The sequence below is a fragment of the Schistocerca serialis genome, chromosome 4 (assembly GCF_023864345.2).
Source record: "Schistocerca serialis cubense isolate TAMUIC-IGC-003099 chromosome 4, iqSchSeri2.2, whole genome shotgun sequence".
NCBI classification, from domain to species: domain Eukaryota; kingdom Metazoa; phylum Arthropoda; class Insecta; order Orthoptera; family Acrididae; genus Schistocerca; species Schistocerca serialis.
Window position 1 is genome coordinate 206,930,077 of NC_064641.1, and position 20,233 is coordinate 206,950,309.

The 20,233-nt window shown below is 44.6% G+C and overlaps 1 protein-coding gene and 1 pseudogene across 1 annotated transcript in view; both read left to right on the plus strand.

The window, feature by feature from the left end:
• The window catches only part of LOC126474352 (sodium/hydrogen exchanger 3), a 658,867-nt gene that overhangs the window by 165,204 nt on the left and 473,430 nt on the right, over nucleotides 1-20,233 (plus strand). The window lies entirely within an intron of this gene.
• On the plus strand, nucleotides 3,763-3,880 carry LOC126475921 (5S ribosomal RNA; annotated as a pseudogene).

The following is a 20,233-nucleotide window of genomic DNA, read 5'->3' on the forward strand; positions in this document are numbered from 1 at the left end:
TAATGTTACAGGTTTTTCCTTTGAGGGTATTTACATATACGTCAGAAATCATCTTACATTACTTTTTTTGCGTAGAGCCGTTGGATTTTCCAGAACTTCCACTATATTTATTATTATTATTAAGCGCCAAAATCATACAGAATAGTCTACATGATAATAACTTCGGTATTTGACCGTTATTTGTTCCCTTCTGGATACGGTACGTTATTGAAAGTTCAGTTTGTAGTCATTTTCAAGTGATTCAGTTATTATCATCGTGGATTAATTTGAGTCGCACTTGCACGATATTTCGATCGCGTAACTCACAATCTTCATCGAAATATTGTGCAAGTACGATGCGGATTAAAGCAGAAAACCAGAGTTTCCAAGATGACATTATTTGACGTAAATTTCGTTTTCTGACTTTTAGAACAGCCAGAACTATCGAGTCAATTGTACTCGCACACATAACTGAAGAACTACTGGTTGTTTTTATGACATGTGTTAGAAATTGTGTAAATGATAATCGTTTGTTATTCGACTTCCACTTTTTCCGTGAGGATAAACTATTGCAACTTCAGCTGTGCCACCATAGACAAGTGGCACATGTCGCGATATAGTTTCGACATGGACTACAACATTAGATGTAAAGGATTTCCAAAGTTCAGTAATGCATCACTCGAATACGACTGCAAAACTAAAATTGAAATAATTTATGAAGTAATGTGAGCAGTCTTGGCTGCAGTGTTAAATTGTTCTTGTTATTTCCCAATGTCGCGTTTCCCTTGTATTTAGGCATCTTCGGATTGTGGATTGATTGATGTTTAGTAGCAATGGTACATGGGATACCGCGCATAAAATATCCCAGCCGGTACATGCCCCTTGTCAGAACTTTATAAACATGTGCGGTGTCCTTGAAGTAGCTGAAAGTCATCCCTTGCTCCATCAACCTTTCTGAATTACGTCGCTAGTCTCGTTAGATCACGCAAATGGTAGCCAAGGAGAGACATAAATTTCTCGTGAGTCATTTGATAATAACGTAAAACATTTATATTGTATTCCCTCAAATCCGTATGTAGAGCACAAAATTCTCCACGATTATATCTTTTGTTGTATGTGTTGTGCGCCCAAAATTTTTCAAGTCGTCTTTTCATATTCTTTTCATTTTCATCAAACAAAATTAAATAGAATCCATGTCACTCATTTATTCACCATAATTTATTTCTTCAATGTCACCGAGTGAAATATTGTAATGATAAGACACTGTGCAATGTTACGAGCCCCTTCACGGAAAACATTCTTTATAGCATGAATGTCATTGATGTATTTAATTTTGCTTGATAAAATGAAAACAACAAGAAAAAATGACTTAAAAAATTTTGGTTGCACAGCATATGCAACAAAAGATATCATGCAGAGTTTTATACTCTATTTCCGATTTGACGGAATATGACGTAACTATTTTGAGTAATTGTCGAATGGCTCACGAGAAATTTACGTCTCTCCTTAGGTAGAATTTGCATGATCTAACGAGACTAGAGACGTAATTCAGAAACGCTGATGGAGCAAACGGAATGACCTTCAGTAACTTCAAGGAAACTGCACAGTGTTCTTAAAGTTTTGACGAAGTGCATTTATCTGCTGTGATATTTTAAGCGCGGTATGCCATGTACCCACCGTTACCAAATACCAGCCAATCCGAATGTTCCTTAATAGCCAGCCATTGTGACCGAGCGGTTCTAGGCGCTACAGTCTGGAACCGCGCGACCGCTACGAACGCAGGTTCGAATCCTGCCTCGGGCATGGATGTGTGTGATGTCCTTAGGTTAGTTAGGTTTAAGTAGTGCTAAGTTCTGGGGGACTGATGACCTCAGATGTTAAGTCCCATAGTGCTCAGAGCCATTTGAACCATTTTGTGCCTAAATAAAGGTGAAGAGGATCATTGGGAAATAATTTTTAAAAATTAACAGTGTAACGAAGTTTGCTTGTTTCTCCATACGATGCCTACTGGTTGTTGTACCAACCCCGTTAGGAAATGGAAAAAGTTTTTGAAATAATTTATCCAGAAGGAAATAAAATAACAGTCAAGTGGAGAAACATCATCGTTTTAGACAACTTCCACTACATCTTAAATCAACTACTAGTTCTTTGGTTTTGGGCCTAAATTAATCTCTTTCTTTTCGGCTGTTCTGAAAGCCAGTATAACGAAATTAAAGGTCAGATATTTAAAATACCTAAAATGACAGAAAGATCATGTGACTCTTAACGATTAATAATTAAAAAATTACGCTTCCAGCAGCATTTAAGACTACCTACATATGGATGTGTGTGATGTCCTTAGGTTAGTTAGGTTTAAGTAGTTCTAAGTTCTGGGGAACTGATGACCTCAGCAGTTAAGTCCCATAGTGCTCAGAGCCATTTGAACTACCTACATCCAAACTCCCCGCATGAATATATCGATAAATTCATCGTGTGGTGATGTAAACTGCACTAAGAATAAAGCTTACAGTTCGTATACTTACACTGCCCTTGGGTACACTGTAATATTTTGTATGCGTGGTAGTTGATCAGGTGAGACAGACTCCATGCCGAGTCGTCAGCGTCCTGCGTGCTGCCACAACCGTACCGCAGCCAGCCCCATGGCTCCCACACTCCCGGCAGTGTAAAGTTCTTGTAATCCGCAAATAGTTGCCCGGCTGGGTGTCCTTCGGCGTAGCCTGCGTGCCTTCTCCAGCGATAGCCGCTGGCACGACTCCAGGAAGAGGCGTTCACGTCACAGACCGACGCGCCGGTGTTGTGACGTCGTGTGCATCTCTGCCCCATGCGTCACTAGGAGTCTCCTGTCTACCACTCTTCGTTCCACTCCTGTATCAGTGGAAATGGTGTATTACCATTGCACCAAGCTCTCTTTCAGGTCGCCACTTTGATTCCTGAGCGAGTCTACGAGTATCAACTAATGCGCTACCCTCCATAATAGCTAAGCATGACTCCGAGAGAATGTCGTCGTTTGGTAATCTGGGTCAGTACGTGTATAGCTGGATTTCAAAATCTTCATACTAAGTACTGAGATCTTTCCTTGTTTCTGCGTCACTGAAACAATATTTAAATCTAAACAACATTAATGAGTGCTCTTGGGTATTCGGCTGAGCTGTTGACACCATTTACGAGGTGCACCCAAAAAGTAAGTTTCATTTGGCAATAAAAAGAAAACTAGAACAGATAGAGAAAAAGTATTTACCAAATAAACTACAAAAACCTTAAACTATATTTCTACATAGCTCACACAATTTTGTAGTCTGTGAACCACGAGGTATCATGTTCCTTGAGCTCGTCATCGTTGCATTTGAGCACCAAGAAACGTTTTCATGTGCAAAAAGAGATGGAAATCGCTATGGGCGAAGTCAGAGCTGTACAGAGGGTCGTCAAACTATTTCCAGCCAAAGTCCAGTAAGAGTTGTTGTGACTTATTCGCATCGTAAAGCTTATGCAAGTGAAATACGGCTTGTTTCGTGCTTCGCCTAGCGGTACAGACGATTCACCACAACTTTTAACTAGCCTAAAATTATCTGTTTTCCGGTCACTGAAACTGTCATACGGCCGGGAGATCGATGTGCTGACCACATGCCCCTCCATATTCTCAACCAGTGACGGCTGTTGTCTGAGGATGACACGGCGGCGGGCGGTACCGTTGGGCCTTCATGGCCTGTTCGAGAGGAGTTGAGTTTTTTTTAAAAAAATAATCTGTTTTAACGTCATTTTAGGATAATTCATTATCTTAAACTTGGCAACGGCCTTGCCGCAGTGCATACACCGGTTCCCGTCAGATCACCGAAGTTAAGAGCTGTCGGGCGTGGCCGGCACTTGGATGGGTGACCATCCGGGCCGCCATGTGCTGTTGCCATGTTTTGGGGTGCACTCAGCCTCGTGACGCCAATTGAGGAGCTACTCGAGCGAATAGTAGCGGCTCCGGTCAAAGAAAACCATCGTAACGACCGGGAGAGCGGTGTGCTGACCACACGCCCCTCCTATCCGCATCCTAAGCTGAGGATGACACGGCGGTCGGATGGTCCCGATGGGCCACTTGTGGCCTGAAGACGGACTGCTTGCTTGCTTATCTTAAACTTGGAATAACAAATTGGAAAGACGAAACGTTTCTTCCCAAACATACCCCAGGGGTCTCTTCTCAAATTTTCATTTTGCTCGCAGATAGCGCCAGATATGTTCTTCAAGCGTGCATTTCACAGGAAAGACGTTTACTGTAGGCCGAACTACGACCTTATAAATTTCGAACTCAGAAATCTACGCAAAATATTTACATATTGCACGAAATTCACTGTAAATGTAGTCAACCCATTTTTATCCCCTTCCAAGTATTTTATCCCTATTTCCTCAAAACCACAAACTTAACATTACAGACCTATTTCCCTCTGTCCAAAACTGGATTTTTGTTCGCATTTATGTTTCAAATGGACAGTTGACTTGTCTTTTATCTTCAACAGAATACCGCCAGTAGCAAGAAATTTACCTACGACGAGAAATGATAATCGATCCCTCTCTTCCTTTACTTACAGTAATCTTTCATCTGGTTCACCAGCACGGCACTGACTTGCAATTGACTACGTCATAATGGTTCGTAGGACAAACTCGTCCGCATAAATTTAACTTATGAAAGTTATGGTTACCGGAACTGAATTGAAGACAGAACATGATAAGAGAAGAGATGAGAACGTCAACGAAGCTTTTATCTAACACTTTTGATTATTAAATTTCGGTTCAGTTCCTCAGCTTAAATTTCGGTTCAGTTCCTCAGCGAAACTCCTCTCGTAGGAAGGTAATGGGGTCAGTTTAATGCGTTATTGCTATTCTCCCACTTCAGGCCGGAATGGAACACACGAATTTCATAGTACCACGATAAGCAACGACATTATTGACACGGGATAATGATTGCGCTCATGGTATGAAGGGAACATGCAAGTATCTTTAAAAGCAATAAAAATTTGTTTACACTCTTAAAATAAAACTGAATAAATCGAAGGTTCGCATGGTGACTTAAGTCTAAAACACAGTAGATGAAGAGCTTTCGGGTTTCCAGTTGGGTAGAAATCTTGAGATACCACAATGTCTCGACCAGCGTCATACTCATCATTTTGTAGCGAAACTTTACAATATCTCAACCCTCCCACTATGCTGTAAATTCAAGAGTTGTTCATCAGTAGTATACGCCGGGAAAGTCTACATTCACACATAAAATGCAATACTCGACTGCGTTCGAGGAATGGAAGACTGCACACTTTAGGCTATTTGAAAAATAATTGACAAATTTTATATAGACTGTTTAATTATTATCAGCGTTAATCTTGAAATCTATAGCTGATTTCCAATCAATTAACGTTATATTAACTACTCTTTAATTATTTAAAAGCAGACTTTTTGGTTGACATGTAGGAGCTTTCTGCCTTTTGGTATTTTGTGTCAAAGGACAATAACCATTATTACGAATTCTTTATCTCTATTCAAGACCTAATATCTCCTTCGCATTGCCCAATCTCTCTGTCATGCTGCCTTTTTACTACTCAATGACCGTCGTGATAAAATAAGAGAAATCAGAGATTCTACGGAAAGATTTATGTTTTCATATTTCACAAATGTCCTGCTCACCCGCTAGCAAATACATATGTGTCAATTGCAGAGCAATGATGTAGATGTAGCTGGAGAAACATCTAAAGTAAGCAACTATGGCTGTGTCATAGCTCTCTGCAATATGATTTATTCTGCTAATCATTTTGAGAAGATTTTTTTAATTTTATTTTTATGTATTTATTTATTTTTTACTGCCTGTCAGGCACCCATCGCACCTACATTAGGTTGATTCTTAACACATATTCTGTTGTGCATTTCATTAGATACTCCACTTCAGTGGTAATAGAATGTGAAGGGAAACTGGGGGGAATCTTAAAAAAAAAAAAAAAAAAAAAAAAACGCCCATTCGACTAGAACAATTTAGTGAAATCATGGAATATCTCATCTGGCATACCTGTCGGGATTTGAACCCCAGAACTTCCGAATACTGGTCTCTTTCTTATCTATTACATATGGAATCTCTTTATATTCTGCTTATATAGCCTTCTTTTAATTTTTTCGGAAGAAATACGTTTAACGTTTCCCATTTGTGATTTCTCGACGTGTCACTGGTTTGGACAGCTAACCCCACTACTTGCAGTCGCCCTAGCACTAGCCTTTAGGAAGATGTGGGTGGAAAACTCGCGCGCCGCAAGACTGATAAGCGTCGTTCTGAGCTAGGTAACTGTGCAGACCAAGCGACAGAAACGGCGCGAGCGGTCAGCGCCTCTTGCGTCAAAATGTCGCGTGGGTTAAGGTCGCAGCGCAGCGCAGCGAAGCAGAGTTAAAACTGCTCACAAACCAACTGCGTGACGTCTCCGGTAATGTGTGTCGCGTAGGCAGATAACTCGAATTCTTGTCCCTGTAAACGAGTGTGTACTTTACATTCCGTTATCACAGCCGGCAATCATAAACTGCTAGACGACAAAGACAGCATTCAACAAACGAAACTGGAATGCAATGCACTACACGCCTGGATATCCATTTGGTTTAGCCTCTGAACGCATCCGCACGAAGTACACTACTGGCCATTAAAATTGCTACACCACGAAGATGACGTGCTACAGACGCGAAATTTAACCGACAGGAAGAAGATGCTGTGACATGCAAATGATTAGCTTTTCAGAGCATTCACACAAGGTTGACGCCGGTGACGACACCTACAACGTGCTGACATGAGGAAAGTTTCCAACCGATTTCTCATACACAAACAGCAATTGACCGGCGTTGCCTGTGAAACGTTGTTGTGATGCCTCGTGTAAGGAGGAGAAATGCGTACCATTACGTTTCCGACTTTGATAAAGGTCAGATTGCAGCCTATTGCGATTGCAGTTCATCGTATCGCGACATTGCTGCTCGCGTTGGTCGAAATCCAATGGCTGTTAGCAGAATCTGGAATCGGTGGGTTCAGGAGGGTAATACGGAACGCCGTGCTGGATCCCAACGGCCTCGTATCAAAAATGGCTCGGAGCACTATGGGACTTAACATCTATGGTCATCAGTCCCCTAGAACTTAGAACTACTTAAACCTAACTAACCTAAGGACAGCACACAACACCCAGTCATCAAGAGGCAGAGAAAATCCCTGACCCCGCCGGCAATCGAACCCGGGAACCCGGGCGCGGGAAGCGAGAACGCTACCGCACGACCACGAGCTGCGGACAGGCCTCGTATCACTAGCAGTCGAGATGACAGGCATCTTATCCGCATGGTTGTAACGGATCGTGCAGCCACGTGTCGATCCCTGAGTCAACATATGGGTACGTTTATAAGACAACAACCATCTGCACGAACAGTTCGACGACGTTTGCAGCACCATGGACTATCAGCTTGGAGACCGTGGCTGCGGTTACCCTTGACGCTGCATCACAGACAGGAGCGCCTGCGATGGTGTACTCAACGACGAACCTGGGTGCACGAATGGCAAAACGTCATTTTTTCGGATGAATCCAGGTTCTGTTTACAGCATCATGATGGTCGCATCCGTGTTTGGTGACATCACTGTGAACGCACATTGGAAGCTTGTGGGGTGCTATTGGTTACATGTCTCGGTCACCTCTTGTTCGCATTGACGGCACTTTGAACAGTGGACGTTACATTTCAGATGTGTTACGACCCGTGACTCTACCCATTATTCGATCCCTGCGAAACCCTGCATTTCAGCAGAATAATGCACGACCGCATGTTGCAGGTTCTTTACGGGCCTTTCTGGAAACAGAAAATGTTCGACTGCTGCCCTGGCCAACACATTCTCCAGATGTCTCACCAATTGAAAATGTCTGGTCAATGGTGGTCGAGCAACTGGCTCGTCACAATACGCCAATCACTACTCTTGATGAACTGTGGTATCGTGTTGAAGCTGCATTGGCAGCTGTACCTGTACACGCCATCCAAGCTCTGTTTGACTCAATGCCGAGGCGTATCAAGGCCGTTATTACGGCCAGAGGTGGTTGTTCTGGGTACTGATTTCTCAGGATCTATGCACCGAAATTGCGTAAACATGTAATCACATGTCAGTTATAGTATAATATATTTATTCAATGAATACCCGTATATCATCTGCATTTCTTCGTGGTGTAACAATTTTAATGGCCAGTAGTGTACATAGCAGTAACAACACCCACATTCTATACGAGGGGCGTTCAGAGTGTAATTCAAATACGTTTTTTCCAGAAAGCAGGTTGGTTTTAGTTAGGATTTCAGTACACCATATTATTCCCCACTCTTTTATCTAAAAACCTGTTTTCACCATAATATCCGTTCAATGCGATAGCCTTACGTCACCTTACTGGGAGGGCCTGTATGACCCTATTTTTCCACCTTATTGGTCGCTGCCGGAGCTAACGTCTTATTGCACGAATAACCTCCCGCGTGCTGTTTCCTGCAGAGTGCATCCTTCGCTGGGCCAAACTATTGGGAGTCGGAAGATGCAGAGTCGGGAAGTAGGTGGATGAGCATAAAAATCCAGAATATTTGTGAGTTTCTCTCGGCTGCGCATACTTATGTAAGGTCTTGCGAATTATTGATAAGGAGAAGTTCGTTTGCATATTTGTGGCGGCGAACACGCTGAAGTCGTTTCTTCAGTTTCCTGAGGGTAGCAAAATACATTTCAGAGTTGATCGTTGCGCCATGAGAGAGGACATCATAGACAATAAACCCATCAGAGCCCCAGAAGACGGTCGCCATGACTCTACCTGCTGAGGATGCAGCTTTGAAGCTTTTCTTCGGTGGAGAACTGATATGGCGTTTCCCAATGGATTGCTGTCGAAGTTGTGAGCCCATGTTTCATAACCTGTGACGATGTTCGACGGCAATTCCGCACAGATGTTCCTTCGTCCTTTTTATGGTCTTCTGTTAGGCAGCGTGGAACCCAGCGGGCAGACCCTTTGAGTACCCCAACTGGTGGACAAGTGTTTCAGCATTACCAACAGAGACGTCCAGCTGTGCAGCGTGGTGTTTGATTGTGGTCCGTCGATCACCTCGAATGAGAGTGCCCGTGCATCTCAACATTCGCAGGAGACACAGTTGTGTGCTTCTTGTGCAATAATTTACTAACAGCAGTCGTCCCACGATCCATAATGGATCAACGAAGACAGTTGTGTGCGGTCGGCCGGCTGCCGGAGGCGGGACAAGTTCGCGCAATGTTGTTTCGATGATGACAGACGCCTAGCCCAATGACTCACAGTGCTTTTGTTCACCGCCAGGTCTCCGTAACTATTCTGCAAGCATCTATGACTATCTGAAACACTCCAGTTTTCCTCCTAAACAAACTCAGTGACAGCTCTCTGCATGCAACGCACCTCCGTTACAAACGCCATTTTGTAGGCCACATGTAACGCCACTACCCATCGGTATTTCATGAAAATCTAGGAGCTGAAGCGAGAATATCCACTATATCCCACAATAAATTCCGCATTTTTTCAGCGGCAATCAGTCCAGAAAAAAATCTGGATTCTCATTCAGAAATCACATTTACATATTGTTTGTTCGTGTGAAGATCATGTTACGGCTCATTTAAGAAGGCGAAACATACGCCAGTACATATAGGAATTCGTCAGCGGCAGGAACGTGTTGTATAGAGACTATAGTTTATCGTTCAGCGATGTTGCTACTCGGACGGTCTGAATACCACGGCAGTCTTTCGAATACGGAATCTATGGATTTAGGAAGGCCATACTCAACGCCATGTAGGGTATCAACGGCCCCACGAGATAGCGCATGACACAGCGATATTGTTTGCTTTGCCTTTCAGGGTAGTGGAGCCACGTCTCGCAATTTGTGGAATGAAATGGGCTTATTTCAGCAAGACCAGTGTCCACAGGAACAGTGCAACGACGCCTGTACCACGGGCTGTCAGCACGGCGACCACTAATGGGACTTCCCCTTGACGCGGCTGACGATGGTGCACCAGTGACAACACTGGCTACATAAGTGACAACACGCCGTCTTTTCAGACGATTCCTTGTTTTGCGCACATTATCACATGGGAAGTATCACTGGCTGTGGTGAGAAAAGGTTTCAGTCATTATACATATCGTATCGGGGGTACGCTGTGCAACCGTTGTCGTTACACAGAAACGTAGCGATTTATGTGACGGTCAAAAGGGCTTGATCATTGGCTATCGGACCAAGGTTGGAAACATTCCCAAAACCGCTAAGTCTGTAAACAGTTCGCGTGCCGCCGTGGTTAAAGTACACCTTGCATGGCAAAATAGCGCTATTCAAGTTCGGCTCCGAGGCAGCCGTGATGCGCCATGGGCCACAGGTGACAGTGGTGAAGGGCGGCTGCAGATATATGCACTGGCGAATAGACGTGCAAATGTTAAGCGACTGACTGCCCAGATGAAACAAGATGCTACCAACAGTGTCTCATGAGCTACCGTTTCAGCTAACGTTACTGTTTGTGGGCCTCCGCATCAGGCACCAGTATCATGCTCGCGTGCTGACTGGCGTTCATCAGCGACGTAGGCTGGCATTTGCACGCCAATATCGCAACTGGACGTCCACTGTGTGGCGAGAAGTGGCCTCTTCAGATGAATCAATGTTTTGCGCTCCACGGAACAGATGCCTGTTGGCGTGTGCGGCGTGAAAAATCTGATAGCAAATACTCTGCAATAATCCTCGGAAGAGTCCAACTGCATGAGGGAGATTTATTGCCTGGCATTCCCTGTATGACCTCGTTATTCTGGAAGGCACAAATAAGCATCTATCCTTTCATACTTCCCTGATCACAAACGCCCCGGATTTACACCATCGAGAGTGTATGGGACCACATGGATCGGGCTGTTCGAGCCATGGATCCTCAGCCCCGAAACTTAGCGCAGCTGGCTACGCCACTGGAGTCAGAATGGCTCCACACATCTTTCGGTATCTTCGAGTATCTCATTAACTCTCGTCCTGCACATCTCGCAGGGATCCTCGCTAATAAACGTGTTATTCGTGCTTTTGACAGGTGGCCACATTAATGTGACTGGACGGTGTAGTTTGGAGTGCCATAGGGTACACAACACGATAATCTTTGGTTCACATAGCTGGTTCTTTGAACAGCAGGCATTACATGTTGAGGCCAGAATCTCCCTGTGCCCCATTTTGAACTTTCTGTGACGTTACCTGTCAGCAGGGTAACGAAAGGTCGCACGTGGTTTGCTTTCCTGAACTATTCACAGTGTGATCGTCTCATGCCCTGGCCTTCACGTTCTCCAGATCTCTCACCCAATGAATCATCTGGTCATGGGTTGTCGAGAGACTGGCACACCACCACTCGCCAACCACCGTGATTGATAAACTACGGCACGGGTCTGAAGCAGCATCGAACGACAGTCTCAGATCTATGAAGCAAGCTCATTTCAGCCATTTTTCCTACGCCCTGTAAACCATCAGGTTTTTAATCATGTATTCTTCCTAATGCTAATGGCCTTGCTGCAGTGGTGACACTGGTTCCTGTCATGTCATTGAAGTTAAGGGCTGTCTGGCTGGACTAACACTTGGATAGGTGACCGCCCTGGTCTGCCGAGCGCTGCTGACAAGTGGAGCGGACTCAGCCCTGGTTAGGCTAATTGAGGAGCTACTTGACTGCGAAGTAGCTGCTCGGGAGAGCGGTATGCTGACCACATGCCCCTCCATACCCGCATCCAGCGGAGCCTATTGTCTGAGGGTGACAAGGCGGTCGGTCGTTACTGCTGGGCCTTCCGAGGCCTGTTCGGACAAATATATTCTTCCTACTATACTATATAACCACCCTAAGTAAAATTCTGTTAGGTACTATACTTCCCTGTGTTGCAAATTTTACGATTAGGAGTGTAGATGTCTCTCAGTTAGAGGCACGTTCATAATCCTTTCAGTTACATTCTACTCTGCAGATAGATGACGTTCATCTGACACTGAAAATGTAATAAAACAGTCTAGACCGTTTAAAATATTTTATGTTAAAAATGGTGTCCGGTTTCAATGAATATCTGATCATCCTCAGACTTATACAGATTCCTTGCTGACTACTGGAGCTGGTGTTACGAAGCACTAACTGTTCCTGGCTGGTGCAGTTGCAGTTGCTCATCGCACCAGCCAAGAGACCAGCTTCAGTACTCAGCAAGAAGTCTATAACGGTCTGAGGATGAACAGATATTCGTCGAAACCGGTCACCATTTACGCGATCTAGACTATCTTTATTAAATTTTTAATAATATTTCATGACCGCTGACATTTCCTAAAACAGTGTTTCAAAAAATTTGCCTGATGCTTCTAAAAATATCTTAACATTATTATTGCCTTCATTTAAACTGTTTTGCCTCAAACTTGAAATATCATATACAATAGGCACTCGGAAAGTCTTCCGCATGAATCGGCTGTGGTTGGCTATACAGACGCGCAAGCAAACGGGCGCGCGCCCGCATATATATATATACTTTCTCTCACTCTCATTTCAGCCAGAGTATGCAGCATCTCGGATGTAGTTATTTATCACTTAGGATAAAAAATGTTGTGTTAACAAGAAGATTTTTGAGTTAATTTTCAGCAATTTTTTTTCTATAGTTGGTGAATCATGTAAGGTGTTGAAGAAGACTGTCCATGCCGCTCAACCAACACAAAATTATTTATAATTTTTTGCAGAGGGCAACTTGAACATTAGGAACGTTCCCCTCTGAAGTCCATTTTCAACGATGGACGGAAAGAAAGGAGCGTCAGTACAGGGGCAGTTGGAGGAAGATCTTTGTGTGCCGTACCATCAGACAGAGGAAACTTGGGACTGCCTTTCTCTTCAGTTCACGCCATTCCATTAAAGAGAGGAAGCTTTATTTTTTAAGAGAGAATTACGGTGTATATCGTATCTTGTGTTACAAAGAAATACTCGAAACAAGCTAAAGGTTTGAAACTTACTATGTAAATGTCATTGTTGGTGGGGGCGATACTTGGTACTTCATTTACAAAAATGTCCTAGTCATAATACTAAAAAAGGGGAAGAGTGTGGGGAAAAGGGGAAACTTTTGGCACTCCTAAAACCCTTGTCTGTCAGGAAAAGGAAATGTTTGTTTTTTCATCACTATAAGAGTTTCACCTCATGGCTAGAATGAACAGTGTCCATCTCAAGTCGTAGTGGTTAGTGAAACTGCTGTGTTGGCTACTATGAGAGTTAGCAGTGACACGAACAAGGAAGGAGAGAAGCTACGATGGCCGTTGGCAGAAATCCAAAATGATCTGTACAGAATTGCAGATTTATAGAATACTTTATTTCTAAGAGGAAAGATACAGAACTTCTCGTTATGAAATGGCCTGCTACTTGCAATTACGGTTACTCTCTACTACTATTCGCAGAACGTCCTCCTATGACTCAGTACTGATGCTCTCGAAGTCTGAGACCGAACTGGGGCCGACCAGCAATGGGCGGCCCGTTAATTCAGCGTTGTCAAGGGGCTCTGATCTCTGTCCCCCTGGAGGTGTGGCGCTGCCCGCTCTTTCCATTGGCACGCAAGTCAGCTCCCTGACGCCGTTTCGCGGCGCTGCGCTGGTCGGCGAGCAGTCGATACGTTCCGACTGCACAGAAACCATCAAACGAAACTTCAGACCCTGTAGTTGGTTAAATAAAACGCTCTTTGCCTGCTATGTACACTATATGATCAAAAGTGTCCGGAAACCTATTACCAAACATTTATATGGGGTGTGTCCACTTTCGCCTTTATGACGGCTTGAACTAGAAGTCAGACAATTTAGTGATGTTGGACGATGGGGTCTATAGCGAAATCTACGTTTCAACTCATCCCAAGATTCCATTAGGTTAAGGACGGGACTATGGGCAGGCCAGTCTATTTTAGGAATGCTATAGTCCACAAACCACTGTCCCCCTATTGTACACAGCAATCAAAGCTGTAAAATGTATTCATATGCTTTCACATTTAGCGTTGTCTTAAGTACAATAAGTGCCTAGCCCTTGCCTATGTCCCTGCGTCTGCTCGTAATATTTCAAGAACTATTTTTCTTCCTCCACGCAGTCATATTCTATAGAGATGGTACTGATGAAAAGTTTTAATGATTATTACGAAAGTTTTGCATATCTGTTATCCACCCCGAAGGTACTAAAAGTCAAGTCGGAAAGAAGTAGCTTAGAAAATCTTCGTTCTAACTGTTTTTGAGTACTGCTTATCACTCTGGCCCGTCTAGAGTTTACGTCACAGTTTCGTTTCGTAACTACGAGAGCACCATGCTGGTCTTATCAAACTTCTGTAGCAGGCACTACAAGATCCGTTGACGGTCACGGAGGGTTTATTGTTAAAATTGGAGAGCTACGATTCAGGAAGAGGGAGGCAACGTATTCCTTTCTCTCTTATACACCTCCCGAAATTATCTTCATAGGAGAATAAGAGAAATTCTAGCTTGTGGTAGTCTTACTGAGAATCGTTCTTCCCGCCCGTCATTTGCAAGCTGTGCAGCATCTTTCTTCGATGGTTTACCATTTTAGGTTTTTCACGATTTCTGTTTTTCTTTCCAGTCATTAAAGCCGTGACCATTCTCACCGCTCTTCCATGGATGCCCCTCTAAGTCCTACTTTGCACAGTATTGAAGAGTAGGTCGTATAAGTGTTTTGTAGGCAACCTCGTTTGCAGAAAATCTGCAATTTACCAATATCCTACCAATGGATAGTAGCCTGCAGTTTGCCTTACCAATAATTGAGACTTTACGGTTGTTCACCTGTTACCCTCAAATATTTTTATGACATGACTGACAAATTGTGACTGATAAATTCAGTGGCCAACGCGTACCATACTTATTAAACTCTGGCACTCTTTGCGATAAATTCTACAATTTATCACTAAAATCTTGATTTTATCATCTGTCTAGGCCATTTGTTGAGGTCTGATGTGAGTAATTTTGATCCATCTGCAGCAACGTTTACCCTGGCTGATTGCAGACTCAACATTTTAGGCGTCACACAAACAGTTGTCTCATTAAGTACTTGTGAATCAGTCTGGCAGAGACGAACAGTGATTAGCAATCTGAAGGGCTTGTAAAACTCGTTGCGTTATGATTCGGTGTAGTGCCGAAAGGAAAAGATTACATTGGCCGTAAGCGGCAAACGGACTTCTTAAAACACTGTCTAATTAATGTTTGTAGATATCTGCGCACAGTCATCCGTCATTTTGACGGTAATCATAGTTCCATGCAAATACCGGTGTCGGTAGTTTCAAAAACTGATTTCAGCTGGATGGATTACTGTATACACGTTTCAAGAGGTATCGCGCACACTATACGCAAACATTTAGCAAGCGTTCTCAGACTTGAACTTGAGATTCACTCTAGACGGATACAGATGGGGTACACCAATTTCGTCCTTCGTCTCCGTCCCCGGGTGCGGTGCGGGAGGGGGGCGGGAGGCAGAAACGGCATTCGGCCACTCACTGTCACTGAACAATGCCGACCCCGGTTTCCGGATTAACACTTTCGTACTAGAACATCAGAGATCAGATACACGAAAACACAGAACGTCTGTGCTAATGCAATTCAGGTTAACTCCACAGTCTAGTCACACTAATGTGATCGTCGCCTATGTTCGACGTCACTGTTCAATTACCACTCGCAGATTTGTTTTGAAGTTAGTTATTTAGCGTTTAACGGTTTCACATAATAATATCACGTAACAGAAAGCAAATTCATTTTAAAAATAATTATATGCGCTACAACACATTCACATTTGAGTCTTTAGCACGGAAATCTGCAAGGAATTGTCCATTGATTTATTTCTTTCGTGACACTTTTGTATAATTCACATTATACTTCCTTTTTTACGTAAGGTTTTATGTCAGAATATTATCTTAAGCTTTACATATTGCAATCTTGATAAAATTTGCGCACTTAGTCCTGTGTTTAGAATGACGAGTTACTTTCTCATGTTCGTCCCATAAGTATGCCATAAGCCGTCCGTTAATTTAAGTCCAAAAATTGTATAAATTGCCACAGATTTATACGGATGAACATTTAATCAACACATTGCATAGACATGGAAATACTGGGGTATCAGTTTAGTAGCGTTCTGTCAAGGTGTTCATTCTATAACACTCGGCCCAGTTATAGTTATGTGACCACCGCCCAGGTTCAACGTCAACATGCGTTAACCATTCACTGACGGCAAGTGGCAGCACTAGCAGTGGAGGGTATATAAAACGTGGGGAGAGGGGGATGTGGAAAACAGTGGAGTCATTGCTGTAATGCGGAAATTCAGAAAGTAGTGTGATGTCCAGAATGGCATGATCATTGGGTTTCAGACAAAGGGTGGAAGCATCTCCATACGGCTAAGTTTGTAAACTGTTCGTGTGCGACCGTGGTTAAAGTGTACCGTGCATGGCAAAATGGCGCTAAACAAAACTTGCACGGAGGCAGCTGTTGTGCACCACGGCCCACAGATGCCAGGATGTATGTGTATACAGATGCGAAACTGTTGGTCAACTGACCGCCCAAATGAAACAAGAGGCTACCAACAGGGTCTCCCCAATGACCGTTCAGCGAACGTTGCTGCGTACGATCCTCCGCAGCAGGCGCCTGCCTCATGTGCCCATGCTGACTGCTGCTCTCGTTATTGTGGACGGCACAATGAATAAAAAGAAGTTTGCATCTATCCTTGTTTTTCCTTGGCATGATGACGCCTATCAGCAGGACAATGCAAAGTGTCACACAGCTCGCAGTGTGCGTGCGTGGTTTGAAGAACAACAGGATGAGTTTACCTTACTCCCCCAGCCACCAAACTCCCCGAATTTAAACCCAAACTAGAATCTATGGGACCACGCTGTACGCGCCACGAATCCTCAACTAAGCAACCTAGCGTAATTGGCCATTTCTCTGGAGTCGGTGTGACTTCACATTCCCGTCAGTACCTTCCAGAACTGCACTGACACTCTTCCTGCACGTCTCACAGCAGTCCACGCTGTAAAAGGTGGTTATCGGCTTCTGACAGGTAGAAATGTCGTCGGGTAGACAGTTCGCCGGGTGCAAGTCTTTCGATTTCACACCACTTCGGCGACTTGCGCGTCGATGAGGATGAAATGATGATGATTAGGACAACACAACACCCAGTCCCTGAGCGGAGAAAATCTCCGACCCAGCCGGGAATCGAACCCGGGCCCTTAGGATTGACATTCTGTCACGCTGACCATTTTTTGTTGTTATTGTTGATCGTTGTGTTTGGTCGTTGCGGACGTCACATGACATCCGGTGAAGTTCGTTTGTTGATCCTTCCACTCAGTTTTTTGTTACACAGGCCAACCAGCTCTCTGACCGAACTCGCTGAGCTACCGTGCCGGCACACCACTCAGCTACAGGGGACGGATATCTGACAGGTGGTCACATAATGGTGACTGGACAGTGTATAAGCACGCAGTGGAAAGCGAACAGGTATTCGACGACTTCAATGACGAGAAGAATTTTGAACAGGCTGCATCGTTGGACTCGTAGACAGTTTGGCAGTTCTGACTACTGTGAGCGGTTCTGACTGTAGCGTACCGTCGAACTGAAGACTGAAGAAAGTCTGAAAAACTTTATGATTACTGCACGAAACTGTCCGATGACGTAGCTGACATTTGACATCGAGCTGTCTGGTGTGCCTCCGTTAGCATTACACCAATATTGTGTTAATAGTAGCCATAGCGCCATGTCAGACTTTACACCCGTCCACCGTTAACAGTTTTCGATGCCCTCTTTGTGATCGCTGCCATAACAACAATCGCAGATTTATTGGGGGAATGTAGACCTTCAGTTTCAATTCTTATGACAGAATGCAGAGTTCACGAGGAATGTAAATGTGTCATGTTACTCGATGTGACGACCACACTCTGTTCCCTGCTGCACTAGGTATTTACTTGGTTCAAATGGCTCTGAGCACTATGGGACTTAACATCTGAGGTCATCAGTCCTCTAGAATTAGAACTACTTAAGCCTAACTAACCTAAGGACATCATATACATCCATGACCGAGGCAGGATTCGAACCTACGACCGCAGCGGCAGCGCCGTTCCCGTCTGAAGCGCCTAGAACCGCTCGGCCACAGCGGCCGGCAGATATTTACTTACAGACTATGTGAGAGAAACGTAGGAAAGCGCCGGCCGGTGTGACCGAGTGGTTCTAGGCGCTTCAGTCTGGATCCGCGCGACCGCTACGGTCGCAGGTTCGAATCCTGCCTCGAGCATGGATGTATGTGATGTCCTTAGGTTAGTTAGGTTTAAGTAGTTGTAAGTTCCAGGGGAATGATGACCTCAGATGTTAAGTCCCATAGTGCTCAGAGCCATTTGAACTAATTTGAACCGTAGGAAAGCGTCATTCTCCAACAGTGAAGCAGATTGAATGTTTGGTGATCATGCCGTGCCGCTGTAAAGATACTAAAACCACATGGTAAGGACTAAGTAATCGTTTTAGGTAGAGTGTTAGGTGCTCTCCAAACACAAGGAAACTATCATGTAGAAAATCTTTCACTCCCCTTTTGAAAATATATGAGAAAACTCATTTCTTTGCTGTAGAGCAGAACGATAACTGCCTCGTTCTAGAGAAATGAAATCAAAGCAATTGCACCTGCTCAAATTTAGCAAAATTGGAAGGATGTTAACGTGTTGGTGGTTCCTATAGAATGATATCCCGACCGTTGCTGTCGTGGGAAATGAGGAACGCATCTACGAAAATATCTGAATGTCACCATTCATGAATAAAGTTCACATGTGAACTCTTCAGTGATGTTCTGCAAGTGGCAAAAACACGATTGGGTGCCTGGCTAACAAGCAACCTTAAATGTATCAGGTACCTGAATTTTACTGAGCTCGTGGTGTCCGGTAAGCTGCACGTAGTACGGATTTACCCTTGCATTGCTAAGCTCTACTCATTCCCTGATTGATTGCTCCGCACCCACAGAACACTGTATGGCATTTGATACAATCGTTTTTGTTCGTTATACACAAAATAGTTTCAACGATATTTGGCGATAATCTATCGACTTTTATTCTGAAAAGAACGGTGTTGTAGTACAGTGGCCACCTTAGGTTTTATTTTGCGAAGATGTCCATTGTCTACGGAAACGCCAAGTGTGTATCCATTATAGTTCACAGAAACACATGCACGTTTCATAATATAAGCCTGATGATGTTGGCGAAGTATCGGGCGAAATACACTCCTGGAAATTGAAATAAGAACACCGTGAATTCATTGTCCCAGGAAGGGGAAACTTTATTGACACATTCCTGGGGTCAGATACATCACATGATCACACTGACAGAACCACAGGCACATAGACACAGGCAACAGAGCATGCACAATGTCGGCACTAGTACAGTGTGTATCCACCTTTCGCAGCAATGCAGGCTGCTATTCTCCCATGGAGACGATCGTAGAGATGCTGGATGTAGTCCTGTGGAACGGCTTGCCATGCCATTTCCACCTGGCGCCTCAGTTGGACCAGCGTTCGTGCTGGACGTGCAGACCGCGTGAGACGACGCTTCATCCAGTCCCAAACATGCTCAATGGGGGACAGATCCGGAGATCTTGCTGGCCAGGGTAGTTGACTTACACCTTCTAGAGCACGTTGGGTGGCACGGGATACATGCGGACGTGCATTGTCCTGTTGGAACAGCAAGTTCCCTTGCCGGTCTAGGAATGGTAGAACGATGGGTTCGATGACGGTTTGGATGTACCGTGCACTATTCAGTGTCCCCTCGACGATCACCAGTGGTGTACGGCCAGTGTAGGAGATCGCTCCCCACACCATGATGCCGGGTGTTGGCCCTGTGTGCCTCGGTCGTATGCAGTCCTGATTGTGACGCTCACCTGCACGGCGCCAAACACGCATACGACCATCATTGGCACCAAGGCAGAAGCGACTCTCATCGCTGAAGACGACACGTCTCCATTCATCCCTCCATTCACGCCTGTCGCGGCACCACTGGAGGCGGGCTGCACGATGTTGGGGCGTGAGCGGAAGACGGCCTAACGGTGTGCGGGACCGTAGCCCAGCTTCATGGAGACGGTTGCGAATGGTCCTCGCCGATACCCCAGGAGCAACAGTGTCCCTAATTTGCTGGGAAGTGGCGGTGCGGTCCACTACGGCACTGCTTAGGATCCCACGGTCTTGGCGTGCATCCGTGCGTCACTGCGGTCCGGTCCCAGGTCGACGGGC